This window comes from Oncorhynchus keta, chromosome 17, assembly GCF_023373465.1.
Source record: "Oncorhynchus keta strain PuntledgeMale-10-30-2019 chromosome 17, Oket_V2, whole genome shotgun sequence".
Lineage (NCBI taxonomy): Eukaryota > Metazoa > Chordata > Actinopteri > Salmoniformes > Salmonidae > Oncorhynchus > Oncorhynchus keta.
The window spans coordinates 45,142,511-45,169,876 of NC_068437.1; the positions used below are offsets into that span (position 1 = coordinate 45,142,511).

General features: G+C 42.9%; 1 pseudogene; it reads left to right on the top strand.

The window, feature by feature from the left end:
- The window catches only part of LOC118396045 (mitochondrial inner membrane protease subunit 2-like), a 199,278-nt pseudogene that overhangs the window by 153,657 nt on the left and 18,255 nt on the right, over positions 1 to 27,366 (top strand).

A 27,366-nucleotide genomic window follows, 5' to 3' on the forward strand; every position in this document is an offset into this window, starting at 1 on the left:
GTGTGTGTGTGTGTGTGTGTGTGTGTGTGTGTGTGTGTGTGTGTGTGTGTGTGTGTGTGTGTGTGTGTGTGTGTGTGTGTGTGAGAGAGAGAGAGAGAGAGGCTGAGAGAGAGGCAGAGAAAGGCTCTCTTGGTTGTGTGTGTGTGTGTGTCTTTGCTTGCTAAAGATGCTGGGTGCAGAGCAGAGCGATAGGGTGGGGGCTGTTCTCTGTCTATCCCTCCTTTTCTCCAGCGCAGTTAGAGAGCAGATCACTCAGCTGATCAACCATCACTCTGCTCCGGTGATGCCAGCTCCACCGTCATTAATAACACATACACACATACACACACAGTCCAATCCCTCTTCAGATCGCAGGCTCTGTTCTTGGAGCTGCTAGTAATTCTGATTGGCTGAGCAGGCTGTCAATCAGTCATGATCCCCTGTATCCCTGAGGAAGAAGGAGGAAGAGACTAAATGTGTGTGTATGTGTGGGATAGAGTAGGAGGAATGGAGTGACAGAGAGAGTGTGTATGTGTCTGGGTGTTTGTTAAAGAGAGAGTGATAGAAGGAGACTGAGTGAGAAAACATGGGAGGGAGGGATGGCGAATGGATGTGGCTTCTTATTAAGACTGGCATTTCGGGTTTGAATCTCCAGGGGATTTGAAGGCAGCGTTTCACAAAGTGCGGTTTCTGCAGGTCATTATTCAATGCCTTTGTGTCCCTCATTTGGCCAGACACTCTGAACTGAACACCTGTGTACCTCTGGCTCCCTGGTCCCCTCACAGTCATATACAGTGGGGCAAAAAATAATTTAGTCAGCCACCAATTGTGCAAGTTCTCCCACTTAAAAAGATGAGAGAGGCCTGTAATGTTCATCATAGGTACACTTCAACAAAATGAGAAGAAAAAAATCCAGAAAATCACATTGTTGGATTTTTAATGAATTTATTTGCAAATTATGGTGGAAAATAAGTATTTGGTCAATAACAAAAATGTATCTCAATACTATATATATATATACCCTTGGTTGGCAATGACAGAGGTCAAATGTTTTCTGTAAGTCTTCACACGGTTTTCACACACTGTTGCTGGTATTTTGGCCCATTCCTCCATGCAGATCTCCTCTAGAGCAGTGATGTTTTGGGGCTGTTGCTGGGCAACACGGACTTTCAACTCCCTCCAAAGATTTTCTATGGGGTTGAGATCTGGAGCCTGGCTAGGCCACTCCAGGACCTTGAAATGCTTCTTACGAAGCCACTCCTTCATTGCCCGGGCGGTGTGTTTGGGATCATTGTTAGGCTGAAAGACCCAGCCACGTTTCATCTTCAATGCCCTTGCTGATGGAAGGAGGTTTTCACTCAAAATCTCACGATACATGGCCCCATTCATTCCTTCCTTTACACGGATCAGTCGTCTTGGTCCTTTTGCAGAAAAACAGCCCCAAAGCATGATGTTTCCACCCCCATGCTTCACAGTAGTTATGGTGTTCTTTGGATGCAACTCAGCATTCTTTGTCCTCCAAACACGACGAGTTGAGTTTTTACTAAAAAGTTATATTTTGGTTTCATCTGACCATATGACATTCTCCCAATCTTCTTCTGGATCATCCAAATGCTCTCTAGCAAACTTCAGATGGGCCTGGACATGTACTGGCTTAAGCAGGGGGACACGTCTGGCACTGCAGGATTTGAGTCCCTGGTGGCGTAGTGTGTTACTGATGGTAGGCTTTGTTACTTTGGTCCCAGCTCTCTGCAGGTCATTCACTAGGTCCCCCCGTGTGGTTCTGGGATTTTTGCTCACCGTTCTTGTGATAATTTTGACCCCACGGGGTGAGATCTTGCGTGGAGCCTCAGATCGAGGGAGATTATCAGTGGTCTTGTATGTCTTACATTTCCTAATAATTGCCCCCACAGTTGATTTCTTCAAACCAAGCTGCTTACCTATTGCAGATTCAGTCTTCCCAGCCTGGTGCAGGTCTACAATTTTGACAGCTCTTTGGTCTTGGCCATAGTGGAGTTTGGTGTGTGACTGTTTGAGGTTGTGGACAGGTGTCTTTTATACTGATAACAAGTTCAAACAGGTGCCATTAATACAGGTAACGAGTGGAGGACAGAGAAGCCTCTTAAAGAAGAAGTTACAGGTCGGTGAGAGCCAGAAATCTTGCTTGTTTGTAGGTGACCAAATACCCATTTTCCATCATAATTTGCAAATAAATTAATTAAAAATCCTACAATGTGATTTTCTGGATTTTTTTTCTCATTTTGTCTGTCATAGTTGAAAAGTGATATTCTGAGTATAAATACAGTACAGTACACACACTAAAGGGTAAAACAAATGTTGTTGTTTTCTACACAACTGCAAACTTCAAGGAGTAGGACATTCAAGGAGTTGGTCTGATGGTGCCCTCTGGTGTCACAAACCTCCCCTTTGCTTGAGGAACAATAGAGGAGCTTGTGCTGTGTCATGAGGATACCTGGATCACCTATTGAGATATTCAGGTGTTAAATGAGCTGAAGAGGGGACTGGAGTAGGACTTGAAGGGTTAATTAGAAACAATGTGAATGATCTTTCTCTATCATGGGCTGTGGATGAGCATAGTGCTGCTACTGTTTGTTTGTGTTCCGCTGTGTTGTGAGGTTCACTTGCTGAGAGATGGAGAGGAAAGAGAGGGAAGACCGACATATGAGGGGAGGAGTGAGATCCTGGTACCTGAACCCTACACAATATTCACTGCAGTATAGTACGTTTCTGTCTACTGCTGGGGAGGTATACTGATTCTAGTTCTGTCTACTGTTGTGAATAGTGTATTTTTAATGTTGTTTTTATTGAAGAGTAGACTAGAGTAAATAGAGTCGCTTTACAGTACAAACGTAAAAGACATAAAACTTCTATTTATTTTTCTTCTCTGTGTATTTGGTGACCATGGTTTTATTTTTATTATGATCTTTATCAAATATATTTATTGATATAATTTATTGTGTGTGTTCCAGGTATCCCAAGAATCCCCAGCAGAAGATCATCAAGAGGGTCATAGCCCGGGAGGGAGACTTCATTAAGTACGTATAGAACGAGCTCTTTCCCCCCATAGCTTTATCAAATCAAACTTAAAACACAAAGGATGTCTAAAATAAAAATAGAATCACTCATTAAAGGCCTATGTGAAGAACTCCTATGTGAAGACTTTTCGGCATTTGCTGTATGATCGATGATATGATCGATGAGGATCTCCATGTTGCAAATGTACGGACCCTTACTAGACGTCTGCAAATGTTTTAAAAACATGACGACATTGTCGAGCCGTGCACCAGGGCCAGATCTTCCAGCAAGTCATCAAATTAAGTCTCTCGGACATTCAGTTTCCGTTTTATAAAATTTTAAAATGATGGTAATTTTTCTGCTGTCCCGGTAAATTCCACCAGATGGCAAATGGCTACTTATTGCAAACAACACCAATCATGACATGGCCATTTCTCCTAAACGGAAAAGACTTTGAAGATGAAGCTTGGTGAGCATAGGTTTAGACTAACGGGCTGTTTGCCCAGAAACAAGATGGCGTCGAGGCTTCAAGGCTTTTTGAGTTAAGGCAATTTTTCTGTGAATAAAGGTCAAAAACAAAAATAGAGCGCTAATTTGACCGCCTCACATCAAAATACATGAACCTCTAGTTTCAGGAAAAAAAGAACCAGCCATTTATCTATTGTAATTTATGAGAAATTGTACAATATACAATTGATGATGGAGTGACACAGTATGGGGCTTACAGACACACAGGGCCTGCAACCTGCATTCGAACTATCAAAGAACCATCAGACCTAGAGCTCTGAAACTTTAAATACGTGTTCTAGAGCTTAAGGAGAAGTTTATCTAAAGTTCCATGTATAATAGTTGAACCTTTATCAATGTTTATTATGAGTATTTCTGTAATTTGATGTGGCTCTCTGCACGTTTTAGAACTACTGAACGTAACGCGCCAATGTAAACTCAGATTTTTTTATATAAATATGAACTTTATCAAAAAAACATACATGTATTGTGTAACATGAAGTCCTATGAGTGCCATCTAATGAAGATCATCAAAGGTTAGTGATTCATTTCTGCTAGCGGAACCCCAGTCCTAGACAGGTTAACACTATGGGCAAACATTTTACCCAATTCATTCCAGTACTTAAATGTGTTTTCCTTAGTCTACTCTTAATCGTGGAATTAATGCATTCAATCAATGTTTAATCTTTAACCTATATTATTTATCACCTGATTGGAAATGTTGTCACTATAAATAGTCTCAGGCAGTCCAAATCGCGGGATAATCTCCCGACATAATGTCGACATAATGGCTCTTCCCATGTATCAATATTGCCGCATATCTAAACAATGACTTAGGTAAGATTAGTAAATCATCTTTATATCTGACATTATCTTGTAGGATCGTCCCTTTCATTTTCCACATGTCCAATTCTCCCTGGGACCTGCATTCATGGCTATCCTGTAACAAGTCTCTGTCAAGTGTCTTATCCTCGTTAAGATTTATCTGTGCTGCTTTGTATGGTTTTAAACGCCTATGTGCTCGTCTGTGTAAATAGTAACCTCTCTCTCCTTTCTTATTTCGCAGGCACGAGTCAATGCTACTATTTCGGCCTGTTGTGCCAAAATAATAATAATAATTTCTAGGCAATGGTTCAGTGTCTGCTATCTCCTCTCAATCCTGGTTTATTATGATATTCTAACCTTCGTAATGCTCCAGGTCTCCTGCTCCTCACTCTCAGACCATCAAGGTCACCGTAGTCCTCCGCATAGGGCGGGGGAGCTCTTCTCCATCTGCATTTTCTACTAACTGTCTGTCAGTATCAAATATAGGTTGTTTTCAAATATTGCGTTAAATGTCTCACTGTCTCCCTGTCTGAACTCATGGATTTTTAGAAAAATCACCTGTCTATGGTGGCAATCTGTAAGGTTATTACATAGGTTGATTAAGGTTATGATTAAGGTCAATGCTCTCAATAATCCTGAATCACCACAGATGTCATATATCCCTGTACTGTTGGCTTGGATTAGGTTCTAAATACTTAACATAAACCTACCATTAATCTAAGGCTATGCCATTTCTTTCTTCTCATTGGTTAAAATTAAAAATATGTCAACTATAAACTTGTTCATAATTATCAATTACCTTAAAATCAGTATCACAAATTACCTTGAATTCATTATCCAAATGGCCCTGCCATGAGGCTGATCAGACCACAACGGAAAACCATGATAGAGGTCAACTTTTACAGTCGTGTTTCTTACTATATTATAATATTCTTACTATACTATAAACAGTTAAACCAAGAATCAATAACCTGAAACTATCACAAAACCTTTACGATTCAACTATTCAGACCTGAATCGCTTACAGTCAAATATAGCCCAGTGAGCGTGACTAACTCTCCCCTTCTTACCAGTGGACAAAAATATAACCTCTCCTCCAGCCACGTTCTGCCTTACCGCTATCATACGATTAAATCCAAACTTTACAACTGTCCCTTCTCTTTCGGCTTCACCCTTATGAAATGTCCAATACTTAAAAGTAACATGTAAAAATGTATAACCTACATCAGTCAATCCATAAGAATCAAAACATTTCGGTGGGCACCACTCTATCACCATTATCTCTCCGCTATTATTTAGAATTCATTAGATTTGGGTAACTGTCTCTTCTATGATTCAGTAATTTAAATATGACTCCATTCTCAATACGTTATTCCAGCAGATCATTTAGGCAACAGACACTTTATTACATCGAAATCGCCTCGCTATCATTTAGAAAGAATTAATCTTTCAATATAACCTAAACAAGCTATTAAAACATTCAGTTTAAATCTTAAACAAATACTAACAACCGTATCTCTCCCGGCAAAACATATCAATAGTTGAATTACAATCAGAATTACTTTTAGTCCATTGGCTGAGATGCAAACCCGAGGCCCCCACGTTGTAGGCAAGAGTCCTACCCCTTGACCACCAACACTATCGAAATGCTTGAGACGCAAGTAACCATATTATTATAATAGTCGTAAACTCCAGCACGAACTACCGAGACAATTCCCAGAAAATAGCCCTAATTTAAAGGTCCAAGCGTTTCCCCAGCGAGGATTCTCCTTACTCTCTCTCTCTCGTTGTCTCTGTATGTCCCCTTATCTTGTAACTTTTCTCAACTTTCTCCCTTTCTCTACCTCTATCCACTTTCTCAATCAGTTTGCTAAATCCTGTCCTTTCCTCCTCTATCTCTCCCTCGGCTCCAGGAGGTTCCCCATATGGGGGTGGGACGGGAAGCCTTGGCTGCCGTCTTCCCACCACCACTGTTTCATCACCGGGATTCTCTCTCCACGCCTGGTCTATCAGGGTTGGGTGCAATTTAGGCTTATGAGAGACCTCCAGAGGAGCCGTGGGAGTTATTGTTCCTTATTGTTCCTTCCTGTTATTGACTCAATACTGCTCAGTGCAAACAATGTGGCTCCTTCAGGTAGAAATTTCAATGGCGAATGGCTGCGTTACGCTCGACTATCATATAAGAGCTGGTCTTTCCGGGTATAACCATTAGATATTGCCGTTTACCTCAGCTCATTGGCTACCTATCAAGCTAGATTTCAAGACGATCAGTGGTCATTGGGACGAAATACAGTCAATCACTGGTCATATCATTGGCACGCAAGGAGGTCATTGTTTGGTGTGTTCAAATCAGTTCCTTTCGGTCAATACATCCCTCAAAAAGAACCATCAAGTATGGTTGTGTTACTAACAAACAGAGGATTGCATTGAAACCAACCATGACTATATAAACGTAAGTTTAGTGTGAGTAATACATAGAATGGTTCGTCGAAAGTTGAAGGAAATGGAATTCATGACACAAGCCGTTTACAAAATGTTTTGTGTTATGCTATAAAAATGGATTTTATCAAACAAAACAACCATTTATTGTGAAGATTGGACCTTTTGTATTGCCAAAAGAAGATCTTCAAAGGTAATTTATTATTTTATTGCTATTTCTGACTTTCGTGATGCTAATGCTTGGTTGGAAAATGCTAGTAATATTTGTGTGTGTGTGTGTGGGGTGTAGTCCTCAGTTTATCGCATGTTATGCTTTCTCCATAAATCCTTTTAAAAATCTGACACAGCGGTTGGATTAACAAGAAGTCAAGCTTTTAAATGGTCTAAGATACATGTATTTACAAGAATGTTTAATATTACGAATGTTGTATTTAGAATATTTGCGCTCTGCTATTTCACCGGATGTTGGCCAGGTGGGACACTACCATCCCACCTAGCCCAGAGAGGTTAAACAGTGAAAAACCATCACCAAATGGACATGACGAAATCAACACAACGAGCGATGGAGAGGAACCACTATCACTGCCTGGCCATCCCGAGTTCAGCAGGCCAGTCAATTTTGCATTTCTGCAGTACTTTTGAGCATGTCACATTTGTGATGGTAAATGCCCATTGAAACATATTGCAAATGGAAAGTACATTTGCAATCAGATTAAACAGTGATAAACCATCACCAAATGAACATGATGAAATCAACACAATGAGCGATGGAGAGGAAACATTATCACTGCCCGGCCATCCCGAGTTCATCGGGCAGTCATTTTCGAATTTCTGCTGTATTTTTGAGCATGTCAAATTTGTGAGGGTAAATGCCCATTGAAACATATTGAAAATGGACAGCCGTGCACCTGGTGATAGGAACAGGTTACCAGGAGAACATTTTTTAAATGGTTTTGAATGCCGTCAGGAGGGTGCAAGGGGTCCACGGCTGGCTAGGGGGCACCCCCCACCCGTGCCCATCTAATTGCGGCACCCCTGGTCATTTTGGATGTTTAAAAAAAAAAAAAAAAAAAACGACAGAGTCCCACTTCTCTCTCAAGTCACCATCGAGCGATGGAGAGGAACCACTATCACTGTCCGTCCATCCTGAGTTCATCGGGCCAGTCGATTTCGCATTTCTGCAGTATTTTTGAGCATGTCAAATTTGTGATGGTAAATGCCCATTGAAAAATATTGCAAATTGACAGTACATGTGCAGTTAGATTAAACAGTGAAAAACCATCACCAAATGGACATGATAAAATCAACACAACTGTCACGATCATCTGAATGAATGGATCAAGGCGCAGCGTATTTAGAGTTTCACATGTTTAATAAATATGCAACTCACCAAAAACAATACAGGAGAAAATGATACATGACGTTCTGGGCTGCTCACAGGCAGCTACACAAAAGCAAGATCCCACAAACAACAGGTGGGAAAAGGCTGCCTAAATATGATCCCCAATAAGAGACGATGATAGACAGCTGCCTCTGATTGGGAACCATACCAGGCCAACAAAGAAATAGAAAACATACCCTAGTCACACCCTGACCTAACCAAATAGAGAATTAAATGGATCTCTAAGGTCAGGGTGTGACAACAACAAGCAATGGAGAGGAACCACTATCACTGCCCGGCCATCCTGAGTTCATCGGGCCAGTCAATTTCGCATTTCTGCAGTATTTTGGAGCATGTCAAATTTGTGAGGGTAAATTTCCATTGAAACATATCGCAAATGGAGAGCGGTACGCCTGGTGATTGGAACGGGATACCAGGAGCACATTTTTAAAATCGTTTTGAATGCTTTTAGGAGGTGCAAGGGGTTCACGGCTGGGTAGGGAGCACCCCCCACCCGTGCCCACCCTGGTCATTTTGGACGTTTTTCAGAAAGTCGTTAAAAAAACGTCAAGAGTCCCACTTCTCTCTCATCATACACTACAAATAAACCTTCTAGGTTGATTCAGGGCTAAACATAGTGATATATATCATTTGTGCAGTATAAATGCCATTTGGACATGGTTCACTGACTTTTGGGTTCGGAACCCGACTTCCTATGATCATATATGACAAATAGACATAACATCTTGATTTGTCACCTTCAATACTTATATATTGCATTTGGACATTTCTTATTGCATTTTGGCAATGGTTTGCTGACTTTTGAATTCAACTTTTGACTTCCTATGATAGCATATTGCAAATTGACAAAAACATGTGCCTTATTGACAACTCAATAAAATATGACAAAAGTATATTCATACAGTTCTTATACATGTATAACTGACAACAAACAAATCGATAGAATTTCGAAAAACTGTCCAGAAAGCTCTTTTTTAGATGGTGATACATTTTGGAAAGAAAATTCAAATTTTCAAGATTTGACACTTGGGTCTTGACTTTATGTCTATATGAGTTGTGACTGAGGACAGGTTCATGTTGTCTTAGGTGGAAGTAGTGGCTATATGATTTGGGTCTCAGGACAAATCCATTTTGTCTAAGGTGGTAGTGGCTTTATGAGTTGTTTCTCAGGACAGGTCCATGTTGTCTAAGGTGGTAGTAGTGGCTATATGAGTTGTGACTTGGGACAGGTCCATTTTGTCTGAGGTGGTAGTGGCTATATGAGTTGTGACTCGGAACAGATCCATGTTGTCTTAGGTGGTAGTAGTGACTATATGAGTTGTGACTCGGGACAGGTCCATTTTGTCTAAGGTGGTAGTAGTGGCTATATGAGTTGTGACTCGGGACAGGTCCATTTTGTCTGATGTGGTAGTAGTGGCTATATGAGTTGTGACTCGGGACAGGTTCATTTTGTCTAAGGTGGTAGTGGCTGCATGACTCGTTACATATAACACCTCCTCCCAGTGTTCTCCTTGAAGGTGACAGGGGAGTCACACTCAGTGATGGCCACACTGAAAAGGTACACACACACACACGCACGCATGCACACACATACACACAAAATTATTACAATTGTGACTGTTATGAGCAGCAGGGGGAATCGGCCACCAAGGACTATTACCTCTTTTGTTGATCAGAGGGTGGATCGTCTATATTCCGTCACAGCTGCTTTGCTAGCGTGAATTCAAATACAGGGCTCAGGCTTGGTTGTTACTGAGATGTTCTCCAAAGCCGTAAGACTTATGGAAATACGGACCTCCCGGTTTATGAAGAAGTTTACCAGCGTCTTAGTTACAGTACAATAGAAATACAGTATGTGACCTAGTGAAGTTAATTTTGCAAAGTTGCAAAGACAATCATTACATTCATTCCCCTGAAACACTGAGTGTAGTCTAGCCAGGCTTTGTAATCTCGACAGTAGCCGAAGCGAACAGTTGATAGTCAGTGGAGCTCTAATTGAAATGACATTGGGAGAATTAGACAGAGGCGGGTGCCACTACTCATAACACATTGTCGCCATGTAATTCACTCTGGCAACAATTTGTGATGGGCGCAGCTGAACAAATTACAGGTCACTTGTATTGCCTGGGAGGAGATAGTGGAATAATTAACATGGGGGTTTGATGGCTGACGGGGGACGGTGGGATGGTCGCTGTGTGTGTGTTGCCTTTGGGGCCAGCCATGCTATAAATCACAGCTATGGTTTTAATCTCGCCATGCACAGAGAGACTGTCTTCTCTGCCTGACAGAGAATTAGACCTCTCAGCCAATTACAGCCCTCAGTGTGTGTGTGTGTGTGTGTGTGTGTGTGTGTGTGTGTGTGTGTGTGTGTGTGTGTGTGTGTGTGTGTGTGTGTGTGTGTGTGTGTGTGTGTGTGTGTGTGTGTGTGTGTGTGTGTGTGTGTGTGTGTGTGTGTGTGTGTGTGTGTGTCCCTCTGAGCTTAGCTCCTCCTCAGAGATATATAGGGCCGTTTTGGAGATTCATCTCCAAACAAGGATGGCTTACGGGACATAAATAATGTGTTACAATCTAATCACGGCTTTAAATACCCCAGAAAGCCCAAGTGTTACGCCGCTATATTGTCAGGGAAATTGTTGCTATGCTGTAAAGCTGATGACTGGGATACATACTGTACATTGAGAGGAAATTTATATTAATTTAAAGTATATGATGAATACAGATGTAGAATCTTAATTTGAGGCAGTTTGCTACAGCAGGAAAATAATTTTGCAGCAACAGGAAATTATGAACATTTTTGTAGGCCTTGATACATTTTTTGTAAGGGAAAATCAAGTCAGAAATTTCAAAGAGGAAATTACAAATTTCAGCAGTTCTCCTGTAACAGGGTGTTCAAATTAAGATCCTACATCTGTAGCTATCTGGAGGTATATACAACCAAATCTGGGGTGCCAGGCAGGCTGTGAGACACATGGCTGGTGAACAAGACCATGGCTGTGTTCCCATGTCCATGCTAGCATACCACTTAGGATGCATGCCCAACACATTCTCAGTGCTATTCATTCTAGCGTGGATATTGGAACCAGGCCTAAGTTTGATTTAACTTGTCTAATTCACCTCAAGCTGTTATACATCGTCATCATCGCCATCATCCTCATTGTCATCATTATCGTGTTTTATATGTCCATTATCATGTGTTTCTGTGCCCTGTATGCCTACCCCATCCAACTGCCACTGTACCAGGCAGCTACTATCAACCCACAACACTAATAGGAGAGTTAGGGAGCATAAATATTTAAGACAACTCAACGCTGAGACTGTTTGAAAATCTCCCCCAAACTCCTGAACTCCTGAATCTCCCCAACCCTTTGTAACTGCTAGACACTGCCAGGAAGCGAGTCGCATGCTAATAGCATTAATTCAGGAGTCTGTATATTCACTTTAAACAGAAATTATTGGCTGAGTCCCAAATGGCACCCTATTCCCTATTTAGTGCACTACTTTTGACCAGGACCCATAGAGGTCTGTTCAGAAGTAGTGCACTATGTAGGGAATACGGTGCCATTTGGGATTATAATCCTGTTTTTGTCTTCCCACAAAACTCTGACTGTTCTTTTGCCTGAACATATCAGGGGTAGCTGAACACTTTATAGTAATGTTCATTAATAAACCATTTGAGAAACTATTTATAAGTATGTAGTGTCTGCCCCAATGAATATGAATTTATTAGGCTAATACATGTATATGAACACTGCTTATAAAGGAAGATGGTGTAACTGCAGACTAGTCTACTGTCACGACTTCTTCCGAAGTTCCTTCCTTCCTTGTCCGGGCGGTGTTCGGCGGTCGACGTCGACGGTCTTCTAGCCATCGCAGATCCATTTTTCATTTTCCATTTGTTTTGTCTCGTTTTCCCACACAGCTGGTTCTCATTTCCCTCATTGTGTGTTGTGTATTTAACCCTCTTTTTCCCCCATGTCTTTGTGTGGTATTGTTTATCTGTTTTCATGTGTGCGCACGTTAGGCCGGTTGCGCTGGGTTATGTTCAACCCGTATTTGTATTTCGTGTTCATTTGTGCCGTGTCCTTTTGGTTCGCCAAATAAAAGGCTCCAGTTTGCTACCAAATATCTGCTCTCCTGCACCTGACTTCCTACAGCCCTTCACGCATACCCTGACACTACAGATAAGATATGCCCTACTTTTAAAGTATTCTAGATCACTAGATTTTGAAGGAGCCAGTAGCATGTTCTTGTATTGGTTGTGTTCAGATACTGTATGTAGACCTAACCCCTGACATTCACTGAACCTCAGTTTGCTGGAGAACAGACATTAAGTTTAGTTTTCCCAGCAGCCAAATCAATATTTCTGTCCCAAGGTCTAAAGCAGTGGTGTCAAACATAATATAAATATATATTAAACAAACCAAAAATTTGGTATACATTTTTTATGTATTTGTATTTTGTAACCTTTTGGGGGGAGAGGCAAACTATACTTTCAAATGATTAAAACCAAATTCAAACTGTAGAAATTTATAATGGACCTACATTCATACAGTTTCTTGACTGTGTCCAGCTCTCTAATAATCACCAAAATGAAAGCTAGACAGTCAGGGAGCATATGATTAGCAAAAAATGATAGAATATTGAGGAATATTTTGTGCAAATTTTGACTGCATGGAAATATAACCACTTTTCAGTTCAGTCCTCTGTACCTCGTTTTAGACTGAATATGGCCACCAGGCCAAAATGAGTTTGACATCCCTGGTCTAAAGTGTAGTCAGATAGGCTCCTGTAACATTGACCTAGAAAAGAATAGGAGAAGAATTGTAATTTAAAAAGTAATTTCTCCCATAATAAAAAATGTCCCTGTGATGAACCATACACCAGTCACAGCTAAGTACCCAGGTGATTGATGGTGTGTACCAACCTGTCCTCACTCCTCACAAAGGCGATGAGAGGCAAAATAGTTGAAGCTTAACTAGTCTGTAGAGAACTGATCAAACAGAGGTTATGTCCCAAATGGCACCCTATTCCCTTTAAAAAAGATACACTACTGTTCAAAAGTTTGGGGTCACTTAGAAATGTCCTTGTTTTTTAAAGAAAAGCACATTTTTTGTCCATTAAAATAACATCAAATTGATCAGAAATACAGTGTAGACATTGTTTATGTTGTAAATTACTATTGTAGCTGGAAATGGCAGAATTTTTATGGAATATCTACATAGGCATACAGAGGTCCATTATCAGCAACCATCACTCCAGTGTTCATATGGCACATTTTGTTAGCTAATCCAAGTTTATAATTTTAAAAGGCTAATTTGTCACGACTCCCACCGAAGGTGGCTCCCCTGCCTGTTCGGGCGGCTCTCGGCGGTCGTCGTCTACTAGCCGCCACCGATCCCTTTTTTCCTATACTGGTAATTTGGTCTTATTGGTTACACCTGTCGCTTATTTTGGTTTCTTGATTTGTGTCTATTTAACCCTGTTAGGCCCGCCTATTTTTGTGCGGGATTGTTTTCTGTTAGTTAGGGTGTGCGTGTTTGTGTTCCTGTCCGTTTCTGCCCTGTGTTGGGTCGGACTATTTTTCTGGCTATTTATCGCCTATTGTTTTTGGGCGTTTGTTTGGGAATCCCAATAAAGATGGTTTTCCCCAGTTCCTCTTCTCTCTGCAATTGACTCTGCACTCACCACCCCAGGCGATCGTGACAGAATCCCGCACCACAAGAAATGGAGTCAGCAGGAGCAGCTGCACCTCCTCTCCCATCTATGGAGGAGCGAGTCCTCCATCATACGGCCATTCTCCACCGTATCAGGTCGGCAATGGACCAGATGATGGAGAGGATGGACTGATGGGAGAGGAGTGGCCTCCTTACCTCACCCCCAGCTCCTCTTCCACCAGCACCACCTACCCCTCCTCCGGCGTCCGGATCCGGTGCTCTGCGTCTGGCGCTCCCCAGGGAGTACGATGGAACGGCGGCTGGGTGCCAGGGGTTCTTACTACAGCTGGAGCTGTACCTGGCTACCGTTCGTCCGACTCCCTCGGGGGAGGAGAGCGTGAGCATCCTCGTCTCCTGTCTGACGGGTTCGACCACCCACAGGAGGGCAGAGCAGCGGGTGAACGGCTGTTTCACCTACGACAGGAGACGAGGAGCGTGCAGGACTTTGCGCTGGAGTTCCGGACCTTGGCCGCTGGGGCGGGGTGGAACGACAGGGCCCTGATGGACCTGATGGACCACTATCGCTGTAGCCTCCGGGAGGATGACCGCAGGGAGCTAGCTTGTCGGGACGACACCCTCTCCCTCGATGAACTTATTGACATGTCCATGCGCCTAGACAACATGCTGGCTGCTCGCGGGCATCCAGAACAGGCCCTGTTGGTTCCACCTCCAGGCCCTCCCGCTCCAGTTAGGGGGGGCCGCATCGAGGGGGACCGGAGGAGGAGGCTGCTCCTGCACCAGGTGTGGTCGGAGAGGACACACTGCCGATCGGTGCTGTAGGAGCTCGTCTGGGAGTTGGGATGGCAGGCAGAGCACTCATCGTACACCCCAGGTGAGTCAGCACCAGACTCACCCAGAGTTCCCTGTTGGTCATATGTTCCAACTTGTCTCCCTCTCTACAGCATAAGGCGCTAGTCGATTCAGGCGCAGCTGGGAACTTTATGGATCATGGGCTCGCGTTAAGACTAGTGATTCCCCTGGTGTCGTTAGAGCAACCTTTCCCCGTGCACTCCTTAGATAGCCGACCATTAAGGTCAGGGCCGGTTGGGGAGGCCACGGTTCCACTGGACATGGTAATGCAGGGGGATCATAAGGAGCGGATTAGTCTCTTCCTTATTGATTCACCTGCGTTTCCAGTGGTGCTGGGCATTCCCTAGCTGGCTAATCACAATCCTGAGATTTTATGGAGACAGGAGGCTCTCCGAGGGTGGTCAGAGGAGTGTTCAGGTAGGTGCATAGGGGTTTCCATCAGTGCGATGACGGCGGAGAGTCCAGACCAGATTTCCACTGTGCGCAATCCCTCTGAATATGCTGATTTGTCTATTGCCTTCTGTAAGAAGAGGGCGACCCAATTACCACCTCATCGACGAGGGGATTGCGCGATAAACCTCCTGGTAAACGCTGCACTTCCCAGGAGTCACGTGTACCCGTTGTCCCAGGAGGAGACAGTGGCAATGGAGACATATGTCACTGAATCTCTGGGACAGGGGTACATTCGGCCCTCCACGTCACCCATCTCCTCAAGCTTATTTTTTGTGAAGAAAAAGGAGGGAGGTCCAAGTCCATCTATTGATTATAGAGGTCTAAATTCCATCACAGTGGGGTTTAGTTACCCGCCACGGCGGTGGAATCATTTCACGGGGCGCATTTCTTCACAAAACTGGACCTTGGGAGTGCGGTGCGTATCCGGGAGGGAGATGAGTGGAAGACCGCGTTTAGTACGACATCTGGCCATTATGAGTACCTCGTCATGCCGTATGGGTTGAAGAATGCTCCAGCCGTGTTCCAATCTTTCGTAGACGAGATTCTCAGGGACCTGCACGGGCAGGGTGTGGTAGTGTATATCGATGATATACTGATCTATTCTGCCACACGCGCCGCGCACGTGTCTCTGGTGCGTATGGTACTTGGGCGACTGCTGTCCCACCTATATGACACCGAGGAGCGGCCCATCGATCCGACTCCCATCCTTCCAGCTTCATGTCTGGTAGCACCGGTGGTATGGGAGGTGGACGCGGAGATCGTGCGGGCATTACGGTTGAAACCTGCACCCCCTCAGTGTCCAGCAGGTGTTCAGTACGTGACGCTTGGTGTCCGTGATCGTTTGATTCATCCTGGTATCGAGCGGACAGTGCGGAGTCTTAGGGGGATGTACTGGTGGCCCGCTTTGGTCAAGGACGTGAGGTTTTATGTCTCCTCCTGCTCGGTGTGCGCTCAGAGCAAGGCTCCTCGACACCTGCCTAGAGGGAAGTTACAGCCCCTCCCCGTTCCACAACAACGGCATTTCATGCAAATGAATTACTTAAAAATCATACAATGTGATTTTCTGGATTTCTGTTTTAGATTCCGTCTCTCACAGTTGAAGTGTACCTATGATACAAATTACAGACCGTTACATGCTTTGTAAGTAGGAAAACCTGCAAAATCGGCAGTGTATCTAATACTTGTTCTCCCCACTGTATATATACATTTTTTTTTTCTTCCCAGCAGTAGGCATTTCCCTTCTGGTAGGCCGTCATTGTAAATAAGAATTTGTTCTTAACTGATACGCCTAGTTAAATGAAGGTTTGTAACGGGTGTCGTCATCTGAAGAGGAATAATCGGACCAAAGCGCAGTGTTCATGCTTTTCATTCAAACTGAACACTATAACAAAGTAACAAAGATAATAAACAAAACTGAAACAGTCAGGTGCAGAAAACATTAAACAGAACTACCCGCATAACTACCCGCAAAACATAGGTGGGGAAAAGGTACCTAAGTATGTCTCCCAATCAGAGACTGATTGAGAACCATACCCGGCCAAAACAAAGAAATACAACACATAGAAAAAGGAACATAGAATGCCCACCCAAATCACACCCTGAGTAAACCAAAATAGAGATATATAAAGCTCTCTAAGGTCAGGGCGTGACAAGGTTAAATAAAAATAAACAAAAAAATCTCATTAGTCATTACACACAAGCATGTTGGTCTTCATTCAGTTTGTCCTTGTTAGGTGATTAGATTATTATCTAAAGGGAGCATATGAGAGGACGACTGGCAGATGGATGATTTAGTAGAAAGGTGATGAACCATAATGAAACTAAATGACAATTTCCTAAATGCAGATGTAGATAGACTAACTTTATTCTCGTCTCTAAAATGTTTGTCTAATTTTTATTGTGGTTTTCAATTGAGCCTGTAGCTCAATAAATGTTAATGACTGCCTTTCTTTTATAACTAGGTTCTGAAGTAAATTTGGGTTGTATAACTGGCTAATGTGTTGATCCAAATGTGTTGATCCAAACCTCCGCCCTCCCTCTCTCTCCAGGATGCTTGGCTATAAGAACCTCTATCTGAGAGTCCCTGACGGCCACTAATGTATCCAGGGGGACCATCAAGGCCACAGTCTGGACAGCAACAGCTGTGGACCGGTAAGCCACTTCTCTGCTTAAACTCCCTATTGTACACTACTCTGCTGAAAGTTCTCCACTACACAATGGTAATGGCCCATGCCAAAGCCTTATATTGGAATATAAAATACATAAATTAGAATATAAAAGCCTTATATTAGAATATAAAAGCCTTAAATCAGAATAAAAAAGCCTTACATTATAATATAAAAGCATATTAGAATAAAAAAGCCTTATATTACAATATAAAAGCATATTAGAATATAAAAGCCTTATATACACTGAGTGTACAAAACATTAAGAACACCGGCTCTTTCCATGACATAGACTGACCAGGTGAATCCAGGTGAAACTGATGATCCCTTATTGATGTCACTTGTCTATTCAATCAGTGTAGATGAAGGGGAGACAGGTTAAAGAAAGATTTCTAAGCCTTGAGACAAGTGAGACATGGATTGTGTATGAGTGCCATTCAGAGGGTCAATGGGCAAGACAAAACATGTATGTGCCTTTGAACGGGGTATGTTTTTCATGATCAACAGTTTCCCCTGTGTATCAAGAATGGTCTACCACCCAAAGGCCATCCAGTCAACTTGACACAACTATGAGAAAAATTAGAGTCAACATGGACCAGCATCCCTGTGGATCACTTTCGACACCTTGTAGAGTCCATGCCCTGACGAATTCAGGTACAACTCAATATTAGGAAGGCGTTCTTAATGTTTTGTAAACTCAGTGTTATATTTGGATATAAATATAAGGCTGTGGGCGGTGACATTGAAAAGCTAAGCACAGCTTGTCTGAGTCGTGATGTGTGTCCAGCAGTTCCACATTGGAACTTCAACAATGGGCCTAAATAGACCCTGGGAGATTTAATGAGGAAAAGGAAAATCATTTAATAGCCGTGCATTGGCGAACAAACCTGGGTTCCAAATGTGTCATTTGTGTTCTGCTCATTAGCACAAGTTGGTCCCTCAGAGGGAAGAAACTCCGAACAGTTTCTCCACACGGCAGGCAGGCAGGTAGGTGGCACCAGTGGTGGAAAAAGTAACCAATTGTCATAATTGAGTAAAGGTATTTCAGGGAGCTGTCATTGGATGGAGGAAGGAAGCAGTATAGCAGAACAGAGGCTAGGGAATGATCTATCTGTGGCGTTCCAATCCTTTAAAGGAACTACTTTGTACTTGACATTTAACTGGGTCCATCAAACCCAGCTGCTGTTTTTTGGGGTATCACCAGGTGATTGAAGTTGGTTTTGGATGGTTCTATGTCAGTACTGTGTCTGTAGCTGGATTACAACCTTTAAGTATTTGGTTAGAGTGAAGTTTTGTGGAGGAGTTTGTGGATTACCTTATTGTGACCAGTTTATTTACATGCCTTGAACAGAATATTAAAAGTGAAACTGTTTCCTTTACTCATTTTATCCTATAGTATATCTAAATGCAGAGACACATAAGCCTAACACTGGAAATACGTATCCTCTTGTGGTTTCTTATGTAGGCCTATACGGTGTAGTATGCATGCAAATATGAAAAATATTTCTGCATGCGTATTAGGCCTACTTTACGCATCACCTCAATATAAAATGTATTGGTCTTACTGACATTGTGCCGTTAGTTTGTATTGTTTTCCTGAACACAGTAGAGACCATCTCTCAGATATGCTGGTCACAACAGCTAAGAAGTGAAATAGCTGCTGTCCTCATTTTTACTCATACTTAATCTCTCTTTGCACTATTCATTGTTTTTTAGCAGGACCAAGATGTATACCATATTCAAGTACATGCTGTACTCCACATAATGCTATAGGATCTGTTCCTAAAATGTATTTAAAAGAAAAAAGCTTTGAGCTTCCTTGACCGGTGAATTTTGTAAGTCGCTCTGGATAAGAGCGTCTGCTAAATGACTTAAATGTAATGTAAATGAATAGTAGAATGTATAACAATACATGTTTAGTGCTTGTCTGGATTTACAAAAAAAGTGTATTCCACCGATGTGAAATGTTATTTGTTACTAAAATATCTGGATACTGGTTATATGAAAGTTAGTCCATTTTGCGGTAGAGGAACAACCAAAGAGCAAGAAATGTTCAATTTTTCTATTGTGCTGACTTCATTTTAAATGGGTCACATGGCACGGAACCTTTTTGCTAGGAAGTGAATAAACACGCTTCTCAGTAAAGCACTTACCTGCCTGCTCCCTCTCTCTCTCTCTCTCTCTCTTGCTCTTTCTCTCATTCTCTCTCTTTTCTCTCTCTCTTGCTCTTTCTCTCATTCTCTCTCTTTTCTCTCTCTCTTGCTCTTTCTCTCATTCTCTCTCTTTTCTCTCTCTCTTCCTCTCTTTCTCTTTTTTCTCTTCATCTATGACCCAATAGGCTCTCTGGGCTTCCTGGAGAGCCAGGTGCAGTATAAAGTGCCGTGTGACATGTAGTCACTGAGTGAGCTGTCAGGTCAGATAGACCTAAACAAATATCCTAGTAATAACTTTTGTCTAAATCAGATTATGTATTTATTGTAGCTTGAAATATGCTGAATGCCTGAAACTGCGTTCAACGGTTGCTTTGTCTATGGGTTTACGGAGGCCAAACAACAAAAATAAATGTTGCTTTATAGTATTGTGGTGTTTCGATATCTTATTCTTTTTCAGGTCACTGAAAAATCACCCATTTCTCAGCGGCATAAGGGTGTGGTAATTGAATGATGTTATGTTTGTTGATATTTATAAATTAAATATGGCAAACATATTTGTTGTCCAGATCAAGTCAATAAATGTCACAGTGACTATCACCTACCCAACTACAGCAATTAGCGAAGGAGTATTGTACCAAATCCATTCCTATTTGACAACCTTTAGTAGCTCGTTTTGCCACTCCCAGTCCCTACACTAAGACCTCTGAGGAAGAAGGGAGAGGTGTTGGTATTCTGGAGTCTTTTATCACAGGCCCCTGATGTCTACAAGGCCTTGGCACTAATTTCTCCTGTGTGAGGGAACAGTGGAACAGCTAGTTTAGCTTTTTAGGCCACCTCACCTCACCTCCGCAGCCTTGAAATGTCATTTGAGAATTTTATAGTGTATTTATGAAAGTCTTGGCATCTGTCTGTATGTGTTGAAACCTAAGAAATGCACAAGTCTAAAACACATTGCTTTTGTCTTTATTTATCGTTATCCCGAAGTGGCTGATTAATCATTTATTCCGGATCATTCCTGATCCCTGCCATGTCAAACAGTAAGTCCTAAAGGACCGTTCATCACAGGAAATGGACCTAAATCCACACCATGAGCACCTGCCACACCACAAACAAGATGACACCGACAGATACGGCAGCTCTGCTTCTAGCACCCAAGCAACTTTGTAGTATTTTGTTTTCATTGTGTGTCATTTCTTATATTATTAGCCCAGAACGTTTTTTGTGTTATTACATATAGCAAGAAATAACTTTTGTAACGGTAACTCACCCGCAATACGACCAGGAATACGACTTTCCTTTGTTCGCTCCGGTTATAGTCACAGCCGTGTATATTCCCCCTCAAGACGATACCACGATGGTCCTCAAAGAGCTTTGTTCAAACTGGACTTTGTTCAAACTGGACTTTGTTCAAACTGGACTTTGTTCAAACTGGAAACCGCATATCCCGAGGACGCATTTATTGTAGCTGGGGATTTTAACAAAGCAAATTTGAAGAAAATGCTACCGAAGTTCCAATCAACACATTGACTGTAGTACTCTCGCTGCTAAAACGCTCAACACTGCTACTCCCGCTTCCGGGATGCCTACAAGGCCCTCCCCTGCCCTCCTTACGGCAAATCAGATCACAACTCCATTTTGCTCCTCCAATCCTATAGGCAAAAACTCAAACAGGAAGTACCCGTGCTAAGGTCTATTCAATGCTGGTCTAAACAATCGGAGTCCATGCTTCAAGATTGTTTTTATCACTCAGACTGAGATATGTTCCGGGTAGCCTCTGAGAATGACATTGACATATACATGGACACGGTGACTGCGTTCATCTGGAAGTGTATAGGATTTGTTCCCACTGTGACTATTAAAATGGCAGCATTCGCAGGAAACTGAAATTGCGAACCATCGCATTTAACCATGGCAAGGTGACTGGTTGAATACAAACATTGGAGTTAATCCCTCCATAAGGCATTCAAACAAGCAAAACATTAGTAAAGAGACAAAGTGGAGTTGCAATTCAACGGCTCAGGCACAAGATGTATGTGGCAGGGTCTACAGACAATCACGGATTACAAAGGGAAAACCAGCCATGTTGCGGACACTGACATCTTGTTCCCGGACAAGCTAAACACCTTCTTTGCCTGTTTGAGGATAACACAGTGCCATCGACGCTGCCTGCTCCCAAGGACTGTGGGCTCTCGTTCTCCGTGGCCGACGTGAGTAAGACTTTTAAAAGTGTTAACCCTCGCAAGGCTGTCGGCCCAGATGGCATCCCTAGCCGTGTCCTCAGAGCATGCACAGACCAGCTGGCTGGATTGTTTACGGACATATTCAATCTCTACCTACCCCGGTCTGCTGTCCCCACTTGCTTCAAGATGTCCACCATTGTTCCTGTACTCGAAAAAGCAAAGGTAACTTAACTAGATGACTATCGCCCCATAGCATTCACTTTCATCGTAAGGAAGTGCTTTGAAAGGCTAGCTAAGTGTCATATCACCTCTACCTTACCTGACACCCTAGACCCACTTCAATTTGCGTACCGCCCCAATAGATCCACAGACGATGCAATCACCATCGCACTGCACACTGCCCTATTACATCTGGACAAGAGGATTACCTATGTAAGAATGCTGTTCATTGACTATAGCTCAGCATTCAACACCGTAGTACCCTTCAAGCTCATCATTAACCTCGGGGCCCTCAACATCAACAAATGAAGGAGCTCATCTTGGACTTCAGGAAAAAGCAGAGGCAGCACACCCCATCCACATCGACGGGACCGCAGTGGAGAATGTGAAAAGCTTCAAGTTCCACGGTGTACACAATACTGACAATCTGAAATGGCCCACCCATACAGACAGTGTGGTGAAGAAGGCACAACAGCGCCTCTTCAACCTCAGGAGGCTGAAGAAATTTGGCTTGGCCCCTAAGACCCTCACAAACTTTTACAGATGCACAATTGAGAACATCCGGTCGGACTGTATCACCACCTTGTACGGCAACTGCACCGCCCGCATCCGTAGGGCTCTCCAGAGGGTGGTGCGGTCTGCCGAACGCATCACCGGGGGAACACTGCCTGCCCTCCAGGACACCTACAGCACCCGATGTCATAGGTAGGTCAAAAAGATCATCAAGGACATGAACCACCTGAGCCAGGGCCTGTTCACCCTTCTACCATCCAGAAGGCGAGGTCAGCACAGGTGCATCAAAGCTTGGACCGAGAGACTGAAAAACAGCTTCTATCTCAAGGCCATCAGACTGTTAAATTACCACCCGGTTACTCAACCCTGCGCCTTGGAGGCTGCTGCGCTATATACATAGACATGGAATCACTGGTCACTTTAATAATGGAACACTAGTCACTTTAATAATGTTTACATACTTCATTACTCATTTCATATCTATATACCGTATTCTATTTTAATGTATTTTAGTCAATGCCACGCCGGCATTGCTCGTTCTAATATTTATATATTTCTTGACATCAAATCAAGTCAAATTGTATTTGTCACATGCACCGAATACAACAAGTGTAGACCTTACAGTGAAGTGCTTACTTACAAGCCCTTAAAACTTCTTATGGCTGGGGGGCAGTATTGAGTAGCTTGGATGAATAAGTTGCCCAACGTAAACGGCCTGCTCCTCAGTCTTAGTTGCTAATATATGCATATTATTAGTAGTATTGGATAGAAAACACTCTAAAGTTTCTAAAACTGTTTGAATGATGTCTGTGAGTATAACAGAACTCATATGGCAGGCACAATTCTGAGGAGAAATCAAAACAGGAAGTGAGAAATCTGAGCTTCGTATGTATTCACCACAGTTCCCAATGAAATCCCCTTGAGATATTAATGATGTTGCACTTCCTAGGGGTTCCACTAGATGTCAACCATCTATAGAAATTTGAATGAGACTTCTACTGTGTTGTGGGACTGAATGAGAGCAGAATCTATGAGGTGACTGGCAGTCAGCCATTTTCTGATCACGCTCATTCCTCATGGTATCCACTTGCGTTCCATTGCTCATCAAGACACAAAGGAATACTCCGGTTGGAACTTTATTGAAGCTACAGTACACGTTAAAAACATCCTAATGATTGATTCTGTACTTAGTTTGTAATGTGTCTTCGACCTGTGATATAACTTTTTGAAGTTTTTGTCCGACTTAACGCTGACCAGAATGAGCGTTTGGATATGTATTCCAAACGCGAGGTGTTTGGACATAAATAACGGACACTATCAAACAAAACAAACATTTATTGTGGACCTGGGATTCCTAGAATGCTTTCAGATGAAGATCCTCAAAGGTAAGGGAATATTTATCATGTCATTTCTTGTTTATGTTGACGCCAACAAGGCGGCTATTGTGACTATTTCTTCTGAGCGCCGTCTCAGATTATTGCATGATTTGCTTATTCCGCAAAGTTTTAAAAAAATCAGACACAGCGGTTGCATTAAGGAGAGGTATATCTATAGTTCCATATGTATAACTTGTATTATCATCTACGTTTATGATGAGTATTTCTGTTGAATGATGTGGCTATGCAAAATCACTGGATGTTTTTGGAACTAGTAAATGTACCTCGCCAATGTAAACTCATATTTTGATAAATATGAACTTTATCAAACGAAACATACATGTATTGTGTAACATGAAGTCCTATGAGTGTCATCTAATGAAGATCATCAAAGGTTAGTGATTAATTTAATCTCTATTTGTGCTTTTTGTGACTCCTCTTTGGCCGGGAAAATGGCTGTTTTTATTGTGGTTTGGCGGTCACCTAACATAATCGTTTGTGGTGCTTATTTAATCGTTTGTAAAGCCTTTTTGAAATCGGACACTGTGGTGGGATTAACATCAAGACTACCTTTAAAACGGTATAAGATACATGTATGTTTGAGGACTTTTAATTATGAGATTTTTGATGGTTTGAATTTTCACTGGCTGTTGTCATATCATCCCGTTAACGGGATTACAGCCATAAGAAGTTTTAACCAACAATGCAGTTTTAAGAAAATACCTAAATAAAAGTAAGAGATAAGAATAACAAATAATTAAAGAGGAGCAGTAAATAACAATAGCGGGATTATATACAGGGGGTATCGGTACAGAGTCAATGTGTCAATGTGTGGGGGGCACCGGTGTCGAGGTAATTGAGGTAATTATGTACATGTAGGAGTTATTAAAGTGACTATGCATAGATAATAACAGAGAGTAGCAGCAGTGTGGGGGGATGCAAATAGTCTGGGTAGCCATTTGATTAGCTGTTCAGGAGTCTTATGGCTTGGTGGAAGAAGCTGTTTAGAAGCATCTTGGACCTAGACTTGGTGCTCCGGTACCGTTTGCCGTGCGGTAGCAGGGAGAACAGTCTATGACTAGGATGGCTGGAGTCTTTGGGAATTTTTAGGGCCTTCCTCTGACACCGCCTTGTGTAGAGGTCCTGGATAGCAGGAAGCTTGGCCCCAGTGATGTACTGGGTCATACGCACTACCATCTGTAGTGCCTTGCGGTCGAAGGCCGAGCAGGTGCCATACCAGGCAGTGATGGAACTCGTCATACTGCAGTGGTGCAGCTGCAAAACCTTTTGAGAATCTGAGGACCCATGCCAAATCTTTTCAGTCTCCTGAGGGGGAACACGTTTTGTCGTGCCCTATTCACAACTGTCATGTTGTGCTTGCACCATGTTAGTTTGTTGATGATGTGGACATCCAGGAACTTGAAGCTCTCAACCTGCTCCACTACAGCCCTGTCGATGAGAATGGGGACGTGCTCGGTCCTTCTATTCCTGTAGTCCACAATCATCTCCTTTGTCTTGATCACATTGAGGAAGAGGTTGTTGTCCTGGTACCACACAGTCAGGTCTCTGACCTCCTCCCTATAGTCTGTCTCGTCATTGTCGGTGATCAGACCTACCACTGTTGTGTCATTAGCAAACTTAATGATGGTGCTGGAGGTGTGCCTGGCCGTGCAGTCATGAGTGAACAAGGAGTACAGCATGGCCCTTACCAACTGGGGGGGCGGTCCGTCAGGAAGTCCAGGATCCAGTTGCAGAGGGAGGTGCTTATTGATGAGCTTTGAGGGCACTATGGTGTTGAACGCTGAGCTGTAGTCAATTAATAACATTCTCACATAGGTGTTCCTTTTGTCCAGGTGGGAAAGGGCAGTGTGGAGTGCAATAGAGATTGCATCATCTGTGGATATGTTGGTGCGGTATGCAAATTGGAGTGGGTCTAGGGTTTCTGGGATAATGGTGTTGATGTGAGCCATGACCAGCCTTTCAGAGCATTTCATGGCTACAGATGTGAGTGCTATCGGTCGGTAGTCATTTAGACAGGTTGCCTTAGTGTTCTTGGGCACAGGGACTATTGTGGTCTGCTTGAAACATGCTAATATTACAGACTCAGACAGGGAGAGGTTGAAAATGTCAGTGAAGACACTTGCCAGTTGGCAAGCGCATGCTCGCATTACACGTCCTGGTAATCGGTGAGGACCTGCAGCCTTGTGAATGTTGACCTTATTTAAAGGTCTAACTCACATCGACTGTGGAGAGCGTGATCACACAGTTGTCCGGAACAGCTGATGCTCTCATGCATGTTTCAGTGTTACTTGCCTCAAAGCGAGAATATAAATTATTTAGCTCGTCTGGTAGGCTCGTGTCACTGGGCAGCTCTTGGCTGTGCTTCCCTTTGTAGTCTGTAATAGTTTGCAAGCCCTGCCACATCAGACGAGCATCGGAGCTGGTGTAGTACGATTCGATCTTAGTCCTGTATTGACACTTTCCTGTTTGATGGTTCGTCGGAGGGCATAGCGGGATTTCTTTTAGCTTCCGGGTAAGAGTCCAGCTTGAAAGCTCAGTGCGAATGTTGCCTGTAAACCATGGCTTCTGGTTGGGATATGTACGTACAGTCACTGTGGGGACGACGTCCTCGATGCAATTATTGATAAAGCCAGTGACTGATCCCGGAACATATTCCAGTCTGTGCTAGCAACACAGTCCTGTAGTTTAGCATCTGCTTCATCTGACCACTTTTTTATAGACCGAGTCACTGGTGCTTCCTACTTAAATTTTTCCTTGTTAGCAGGAATCCGGAGGATAGAATTATGGTCAGATTTGCCAAATGGAGGGGACGAGGGAGAGCTTTAACATGCTGATAGAAATTAGGTAAAACTGATTTAAGTTCACTGCATTAAAGTCTCCAGCCACTAGGAGTGCCGACTCTGGAGGACCGTTTTCCTGTTTGCTTATAGCGGAATACAACTCATTGAGTACGGGTTAGTGCCAGCGTCGGTCTGTGGTGGTATGAACAGATGAAAACTCTCTAGGTAGATAGTGTTGTGTACAGCGTATCATGAGATACTCTACCCCAGGCGAGCAAAACCTTGAGACTTCCTTAGATATCATGCACCAGCTATTGTTTGCATAAACTCTTTAAAAAAAAATGTCCTCTTACTGTCAACTGCGTTTATTTTCAACAAACTTAACATGTGTAAATATTTGTATGAACATAAGATTCAACAACTGAGACATAAGCTGAACAAGTTCCACAGACATGTGACTAACAGAAATGTAATAATGTGTCCCTGAGCGCAGGGGGGGTCCAAATAAAGTAACAGTGGCCACCAGCTGCATTAAGTACTGCAGTGCATCTCCTCCTCATGGACTGCACCAGATTTGCCAGTTCCTGCTGTGAGATGTTACCCGACTCTTCCACCAAGGAACCTGCAAGTTCCCGGACATTTCTGGGGGGGAATGGCCCTAGCCCTCACCCTCCGATCCAACAGGTCCAAGACATGCTCAATTTGTTTGAGATCCGGGCTCTTCGCTGGCCATGGCACAACACTGACATTCCTGTCTTGCAGGAAATCATGCTGGTGGCATTGTCATGCTGGAG